The sequence below is a fragment of the Spermophilus citellus genome, assembly GCF_964194105.1.
Source record: "Spermophilus citellus genome assembly, chromosome: 3".
Taxonomy (NCBI): domain Eukaryota; kingdom Metazoa; phylum Chordata; class Mammalia; order Rodentia; family Sciuridae; genus Spermophilus; species Spermophilus citellus.
The window spans coordinates 28,595,041-28,604,017 of record NC_138184.1 but is presented as its reverse complement, the minus strand read 5'-3'; the positions used below and the strand labels follow the sequence as shown (position 1 = coordinate 28,604,017).

At 36.2% G+C, this 8,977-nt stretch overlaps 1 pseudogene across 1 annotated transcript; it reads left to right on the top strand.

Moving 5' to 3' along the window:
- The first annotated feature begins 382 nt into the window (after window positions 1-382).
- LOC308645828 (large ribosomal subunit protein uL6-like) lies at window positions 383-1,129 on the top strand (annotated as a pseudogene). Its single transcript has one exon. The product of its transcript is annotated as a large ribosomal subunit protein uL6-like (transcript).
- The last annotated feature ends 7,848 nt before the right edge of the window (window positions 1,130-8,977 follow it).

The following is an 8,977-nucleotide window of genomic DNA, read 5'->3' as shown; positions in this document are numbered from 1 at the left end:
TAATTACTGAAATTATCATCTGAATCCAGAGAGGAATGCATTACCTTGGCCATGTGGATTGGAGCATATTGCCTATTTAAACCTTAATTGTTTTTTTTTAATTAATTAATTAATTTTTTAAAATATACAACAGTGGAATGCATTACAATCCTTATTACACATATAGAGCACAATTTTTTCGTATCTCTTAATCTTTAATTGTTAAACTGGGAATACTCTCAGACAACCTCTGCTGTAAGATGGACATATTGGGATAACTTATAGTTCTTTCTGAATCGTCTCATCCCTCTAGTTATGAGTCTTTGCTCATTCAGCAATCTTTAATTAAATGTTGACTTGATACTTAGATCTATCCATAAGAATAGAATAAGCAGGCTTTGCCGCATCTACTTCGAGAATGAAGATTATTCTCAGCACTCAGACTGTGACATTCCAGAACATGTTGATACTACTCTGAAGGGATGTACAGTTATTGTGAAGGGCCCAAGATGAACCTTCCAGAGGGATTTCAATCATATCAATGTGGAACTCAGCCTTGGAAAGAAAAAGAAAAGGCTATGGGTTGACAAATGGTGGGGAAATAGAAAGGAACTGGCCACTGTTCGCACCATCTGTAGTCATGCACAGAACACAATCAAGGGTGTTAAACTGGACTTCCTGTACAAGATGAGGTCTGTGTATGCTCACTTCCCCATCAATGTTGTTATTCAGGAGAATGAGTCTCTTGTTGAAATCCAAATTTTGGGGGGTGAAAAATATATCCGCAGGGTTCAGATGAGGACAGGTGTTGCTTGTTCAGTGTCTCAAGCTCAGAAAGATGAATTAATCCTTCAAGGAAATGATATTGAACTTGTTTCAAATTCAGCTGCTTTAATTCAGCAAGCCACAACAGTGAAAAAACAAAGATATCAGAAAATTTTTGGATGGTCTTTATGTTTCTGAAAAAGGAACTGTTCAGCAGGCTGATGAATAAGATCTAAGAGTTGTCTAGTCACAGAAACATGTCCTGGAGTCAATTTGATATTTCAATGATGCAATAAAATATCTCTATTGGCTTTGGACTTAATCCTTTCCAACAGATTAAATAAACTTTAGTGTTCTTTCAAAGGAACAGAACAAGAAAAAAAAAGAATAGAATGAGCAGGCCATATAGAAATTGGACATTTTTGCTTAATTTGTTTAGCGAAAGACTGATATTAATTTTATTCTAAGTGCATTTTAAATACTGTTGTTTGTCTCTTAGGGTAAACTCAGAGATGGGGGAATACAGGGGAAAACCTGGGCATGTAGGCCCACATTCTGGAGGTATTCTTTGTGCGGTCATCCAATGCTTATGGATGACATTAGGAGTCCATTCTATGGTCTTCAAAGTAGAAAAAATATATATATAGCATGGCAAAATGAACTGGTTGTCTGAGGTTTAGATCAGTGTCTTCTTCTGTTTGAGCTGCTGTAATGTAATGCATTCATGTAGTGTATAGTGCCATTTGGGTTAGTGATGAATTATGTGTATGACAGTGGTTATTCCTTGTAATTCTAGGTGTGTAGTAGGCTATAACACTATGTTTGTGTAGGTACAGTTGATGTTGTTCACACAATGATGAAATAACCTAATGATGCATTTTTAGCTGTATGCCCATTCTTCAATGATGTATGACTGATTGTAGACTGGATGGCTTTATAGAAAATTATTTCAAATAATTCTAGAGGCTAGGAAGTATCAATTAAGGTGTAAATGGATTTGGCTCCTGGTGAAAGATTTTGTTCTGGTTGCAAACTACTGCATTCTTTCTGTATCCTCATATGGTTAAGAGAAAGAGAGTATGCTCTCTAGACTTTTTTTTCTTAAATAGGGATTAGAATCCCACCATTAGTAACCTACCTTTGTGAAGTCATCAAAATTTAATAAGCTTTTCAAGTTCCCCTCTGTAAATAGCATTGCACTGGGGGTTAGAAACATATGCATTTTGGAGGGATACAAACATTCCACTCACAACAGCAGGGTAGCTCAGACACAGGTACGACACTGATAACACGATAGCAAAACTGTTAGATGAAAATTAAAGAAAGATTCCAGCCTCTTCATTTAGTTTGGGAATATTTCTTATCAGAGTGAGAGTTTGAGAAAGGGAGTAAAGTGTCAAAGAAAAGACACATGCCCAAAATTGCTTTAGGATTTGGGGTAGTTAGATTGAGAGGCCACCAAAAGCAGGCATTGTTTTTACTCTTAAAACATACTTTCCTCCAGATAAATTAACCATTGCTGTTTCTCTATGTCTTTCTTTAACTTTAATCCCATTATTTATCTTTGTAATTCATATGTGTTGCACAGAATGTGGATATTGCTGTTTCTATTTTATAACATTGAAACACATACAGAGAAAAGGTGTAAATAACTTATTTGGGCTTTAATATATGTCTGTGACCAAGATGGGAGGAGAATTGATACAGACTTGCAAGTAAGACTTAGATTTTAACACTGTGTTTCTAACTCATAATCCTTGGCCACCCTATGTTCACATGACTGTCAATCATTGTTTCTGCAGTGGTATGTCCAGTGTGTCCAGTGTTTCACTTGCTCTATCCAGTGCTCTGCACCTGACTTCTCCCTGTGAGGATGAAAAAGCTTTCATTATTTCTGTGTGATCTTGCATAAGAAATTGACTGCACTTAGCCTTAATTTCTTCATCTGCAAAGTTAATGAACTCATAATACTATTACTGGTGCCTGGTTTTCTATGTTGCTGAAAAAGAAAATGGGAGAGAAAAAGTGTTATATGTTAAATTTATTATATGATAACATCAGTGGTTGACATTAATGTCAACATTTATGGCAATGATTTACATCAATAACAATTTAATTGATACCTACTCTATGCAGAAGACTAGGAAGGCGAGAAGACTAAGTGAAATATATTGCCTCTCTAAATTAGGATAATGCTGTTGCTTTTAACAGAGGTGCTGGCATTGCAACTCCTCCTTGAAGGACAAATAAAGGACTCATTTCTAGAGACCCTGGGTATTTCAGATTGAGAATATAGTTTGAACAGAGACTTGGTTTAGGAAAGCTCCTGACATTTTCATGGGTCATGGATGAAGAAATAGGAACAAATGACTGTTTTGAGGTGATTTCATAATGATAGAGAACAGGATCTGTTTCCCAGGGTCTTCCCATCATGCTAAAAGTTTGAAGAATTATCCATGGGTGTGTGCCTCTCAAACTGGGACAAAAGTAACATGTCAGAGAATCTGGAAAACTGTAGTATCTACCAGTCACATTCTCTCAAAGAAGTAATTTTACTTCATGGTGAATAATTGAAAACACTATTTCCAAAATGAAGAATAATGTTTTGGAGAAAAATACAAACTTTTGTGAGCTACTGTTGCAGTGTGGATGAAATGCCAAAATATTGTTGGAAATATTGGGAAAACAATTTAAGCTCTAGCCTGAGAAATGCTGACCCAAATTCTTCCCTATCACTTGGGTGATTTTGATGAACATTATGGGAAGTTTTCCAGGACAACAGGATATGATGGAGGATTTAGAAATGAATCTATTTCTTTTTAAAAGGAAATGAATGTTGCATTATGGATGATCTGGGAGTGAAGGAATTTGCTGGCAACATAAAGACTATAAGAAGGTGCTATAGAATCTTTGCAGAGGGCCTAAGAGTCTAGATTGGGTCCCGGCAATTCAGGTGGAGAGGGGAGGCTGGAAGAGTAGGATGACACAGAGGTGGTATTCATGATTTGACCAAACAGCTGGCTTTGGGGAATGGGGGAGGGGTTATATAGGGATGAAAATGGCTTAGATGATGCTAGACTGTATGGTTGGCAGAACAGTTCATTGGAGTAAAAGAGGGTAAAAAGAAAAAAATGTCAATGAATTCTAAGTAATCAAAACTACTAATTAGGGAAGTATCACTGAATGACAGAATAAGTAAATAATGGACATTCAGAGGGCAGCTGAAGTAATGTGTTTGACCCTATACATGTAATAAGCTTGGCTCTGCTTTCAACCTTTGAACCTTCTTTAGTCTCAGTAAGAACAGAAGTCCCTGGTCTCATTTCTTTTTTTTTTATCTACCCTATCCTTCTGGTATGGTTTAGATATGAAGCATCCCTCCAAAGCTCCTGTGTCAATGCAGAAATGTTCAGAGGTAAAATGATTGATTGGACTGAGAGCGCTATAGCCTATCCAGTCCATTCTAGTTTGACTTAACTGACTGGTTGGTAACTGTAGATAGGTGGACCATGGTTAGAGGAGGTGGGTCACCAAGGGCATGCTCTGGAAAGGAGCATCTTCTCTGTCACCCCTTCTGCCTTCCTTCTCTCTATCTCTGCTATCTGATCCCATATGAGCTGAGCAACTTTCCTGTGAACACTGGCCTCATGCTGTGCTGCCTCTCCTTGGGCTAAGAGCAATGGAGTCAGCAGTCTACTGACGGAGACCTCTGAAAAGATGGGCCCTAAATCAACGTTCCCTCTAAGTTGTTCTTGTCGGGTAATTTGGTCCCAGCAATACAAATATAACTAAAACACTTTCCAATTCAGGGTCTAGCTTGACCCTAAAAGAGACTGATTGCCACAGTCTGGCTGGGCAAAATAACTGGGAGGTGACAAGCAACTTGTGAAGATTGAAACAGCGGGAGCCGCTTTATTACGGGACAGCAGAGGTATATATACCTAACTGATTATACACAGCTTGTTTCAATTAATGTCATCTAGATACAGCAATCAGCTAATAAGGAATCTCCATCATCTTAATGGCTCCGTGGCGTTAGCTCACAAACCACTCCTCCTGGCAAAGTGCCAGGTGCCCTCTTCACTTGGTTGTGGCCCTCAACAACTGATTATGCTAATTTCCCTCCATAATGAAGCCAGCAGCAAGGCTACATGCTAGCAAGGGACCTGTCTGCAGTTACTTGCTTGTCAAATGGAAACCATGCTAACAGCCTCTACAAAACAGCAATTTTCCAAATGCCTACTGTGTACGTTGAACTATACCAAATCTTTGATACATTAGCTCCATTCACTTAAATGGGGATTACCCTACTCTTTTCACAGAGTAAGACAAGCTAAGTATTTGGTTGAGTTTCAATGGTTAGCAAGTTGCCCCAACAAAATCTGGGGCAAATAATAGTGATTCAATAAATATATATTGACTAAATGAATTAGGCAAAAGATAGATGTGTACATGCATGTACATAAGTGAAATGAGACAAAAATTCAATTCTATCCAAAATAAACATACATTTTCCTATATCACATGACCTTCATTTCAGAATTATTAAATGAATGGGTCAATCAATTAATTAAAATTGCAAATATGCATTTCAGTTGCAAAAACCTTGAATTTGAAACCAAGTAGCCTATGTTTGCAATATTAGTGGTGTCAGCAATTAGCTATGTGAGTGACAGTGTATAATTTATTTGAATTCAGAAAGTGTCGGTTTGATAATAAATAATATACATTAATAATTCTTACTTGAAAGAACATCTGTGAAAGTGACATGGGATTCTGGATGTCAAAGCACTTCACATTTCCTGGCACACAGTAGGAGCCTAAGTAATCTTCATTTCATCCCCTGTCTTCCTCCAGCAGGACTGATACTTCATCCTTACTCAACTATACTGTACATTTTTCTGGGTGAAGTCCAGATAGCTTGATGCATTGGGGACACACAAAAATGTGGAGGAAAAGCAGGAGATGGGGATCTTCCTTTGTCTTTAATAACGCAAGTCTGTCCTTGGAATATTCTGGTATTTCTACCCAGACCTCAGGTTCCCTTTGTTTCTAATGGAACAAGCTTCAGCCATGGCAATGGTGATGTGTGAGGTGTGGTATAGCAAACCTCTGAAGTAGGTTATATATTCATTTTTTTCAAATGAGGAAACCAAGGACCTTAGAGCTGTTAGTAAGTAACAGAAATCACACTGAACTAAATAAATGGTAGATTCAGTTTTTGAATCTAGCTCTACCCAACTCTTAATCTTGGGCTCTTCCATTTTAATTCAATGCCTTTACTAAAATCATAAGGGTCCATCAAGAATAAAGCTCTGCCATCAACATGAGCACCTTTCAGGACTTGTGTGTCTCTTAATCTGGTGGGAAAGAGTCATCCTAGGGTAAGTTTCATTCCTCTGTGAACAGTGTTCCTCAGACCTAGATTTAGCTAAAAGAGGAAGTTCTCAGTACTCAACATCTGTAACTACCAGGTGTTAATTTCTTAGTATCTTTTGATACTTTGAGCACATGAGAAAACAGAAAGTTTAAGTGACTTGCCTAAGTCTGCATAATGTCACTGGTTTATAATAAAGTCATTCTCAAGTTTAAAATATTATACCATGTCTCTTTCTTTATCCCCAAATTTATGGAGAGTGTCTCACTGTTTATACTAATTATAACAATAAAAGTACTAATGTTTATTACTTAAAGATGATGAAAATAAGCCTTAGAAATTATAGAAGAGACTGACCCAGTGGCAGGCACAGTATTCTAACCAAGATAGTCTGAGTCCAGGGTCAAAACGTCCACTATTGCACTTTACTGCTTATGGTAATATTTGAACTTCTATATATTAGGTATTAATAATATATATATATATATATATATATATATATATATATATATATATATATATATATATTAAAGTACTTTGTCATGAATGAACTAACTTTATCTTCATGGTAATCAAAAGTGTTAAGTATTAATTATCATTCCTATTTAAATAGAAGCATATGGAAGATCTTAGAGGTTAAATACCTTGTCCAAGGTCAAACGTTTGGTTTCTTACTATCAACTCTAGATTCTACTTGCTAATTATTTAAGAGGGAGCTCCTTCTCTATTGCTAGTCATTGAATGGCAGTCATGCTCTATAAATCAGTTGGCTCTTCCTCTGCACACTGGAGCAGTAGATTGCACTAACAACCATAGTCCTCAACCCCTGCCTGCAGCCATGACCTTTGCAATAAGACTTTTCAGTTGCTCCCATCAAGAGGTGGAATCTATCTCTTTCTCTAAGTATGATTATGTGACTTGTTTTGATCAATGCAACACCATAAAATAATGTTGTGACTGTTTCAAGCCTGGGCCTTAAGAGGGCCTAGAGATTAGGCTTGTGATACCTCTCTTGGAACTCTTTCCAGTTTCCTTGTGGACAAGGATGGGATATTCTGCTGAAGGACTTCCAAAGGCATTCTACTGAGGGCATCCTAGGTTAGCTAGTAAATAGTAACATGGCCATGGATTGCGATTTCATGATTACATCCAACGAAGTCCAGGGGAATCACCCGGATGAACTCAGCCCAAATTCTGAACCATAAAAGGATTAGTGAAATAAAGAGTTGTATTTTTAAACCGATTAAGTTTTGAAGAAATTCATTTTACATGAAATATTCGCTAAGTTACTGCATATTGACTCTTGGCTTTCTTGGCACCTCTATGTACAATATCTCTTCTATCATTCACTATAATCACTGAAAAAAATTCTGTGCTTTCACTTCCATTTAAAAAGTGATCTTAGTTCAAATACATGTTCAAATCATCTTGTTAAAACAATTTTGGAGCACAGGAATGTGTAAGTCTTGCATTTTTAAAAATCTGAAGCCTTGCTCAGCCAAAGACAAGGCAGAACACGATTTCTCTATTTTGGTTTGCCAGCCATGTTAGACTGAAGTGGCAAAGTGATATTTTTAAAGGCAGAGAGGCCATGGAGGAACGCAACAGTGCCTCTGGTCTTACAGATTATTTTTGGAAGTGATATTATGTGATTACTATTTCTTTGTGCTGGTTGTTACTTAAGCTAGACAGATGATAGATTGATGGATGGGCAGCCCAAGGGATAAATGAAGAGACAATAAACAGATAAAATGGTGTAACTCCAAGTGCTGTTAATTACATTCTAATTGTCTTACAATCATGAATTGTACAATCATTAGCATTCTGACGGTATTAAAATATTTTAGATTTTTATCCAACAGCAAATAACAGTGGAAGGTGATATGATTAAAACATCAACAGTACAATTCCATTTTTCTTTTGTTACTCCAAAAGTAGATATTAAAATCATTAAAAGCGAGTGACTATATACTTTACTTCATAATGCACCTAGCATTAAGTCATGCCTGGCTCAAATAATAACATTCCAAAATAAATGAAAATTTCCTATGAGGCCATGTAAAAATTAGAAGTATCGGTTTTGTTTTATTTATTAATGATTGACTTATTTTTATATGTTGATGCATTTATTAAATACATATGTACTGAGTACCTCTCACATACTTTTAAGTACTGGGAAGACAAAGAAAAGTGAGATATAGTGCCCAATAGAAAGCCACTTAAAGAATAGTGTGGCATATAATATTACATATGGTAAATACGATACGAAACAGTCAAATATTATATGATTAAGAGGTTAGCTGGCTTTGAAAAGTATTATAAAATAATATTGGATATAATATTTTGAATTGCCAGTTCTTCTTCAACTCTCTTATTAATTTATTGTTTATTCTGGCTTTATGAAAAAAAATCACCATATGTTTATCTTTAGCTTTGAATAGAAACCATTTCCTCTGGAGCAATACTTCAAATTTGCAAAGTACTGTTACTCAACTGGCATTGAAATAGACTTTTCCATATTCTACTTCACCATTCTGTGAGGCAGGTTATTTATGGAAGCTGGGGTATATTGAAGGAAAAAAAATCCTATGGGCATCAGTCTTTAAAATTTAATTTAAACATAAGTTTTTTATTGGAAGTATCATTTTGTATGATATCAGAATAATTTTCTAAGATTTTTGAATGGTCCTTGCATAAGCATGTTTAGCAGAAAAGAGAATTTGACTCTAATATGTGTCATTTAGGATAAGGACAAATGACTTTTCCTTCCATAATTGAAGAAATCCAATGTAATTACCACTGGACCGATCTATACTTAGCATACCAGCTTGGTCAGTGTATCCAAAAAGAGTGGTA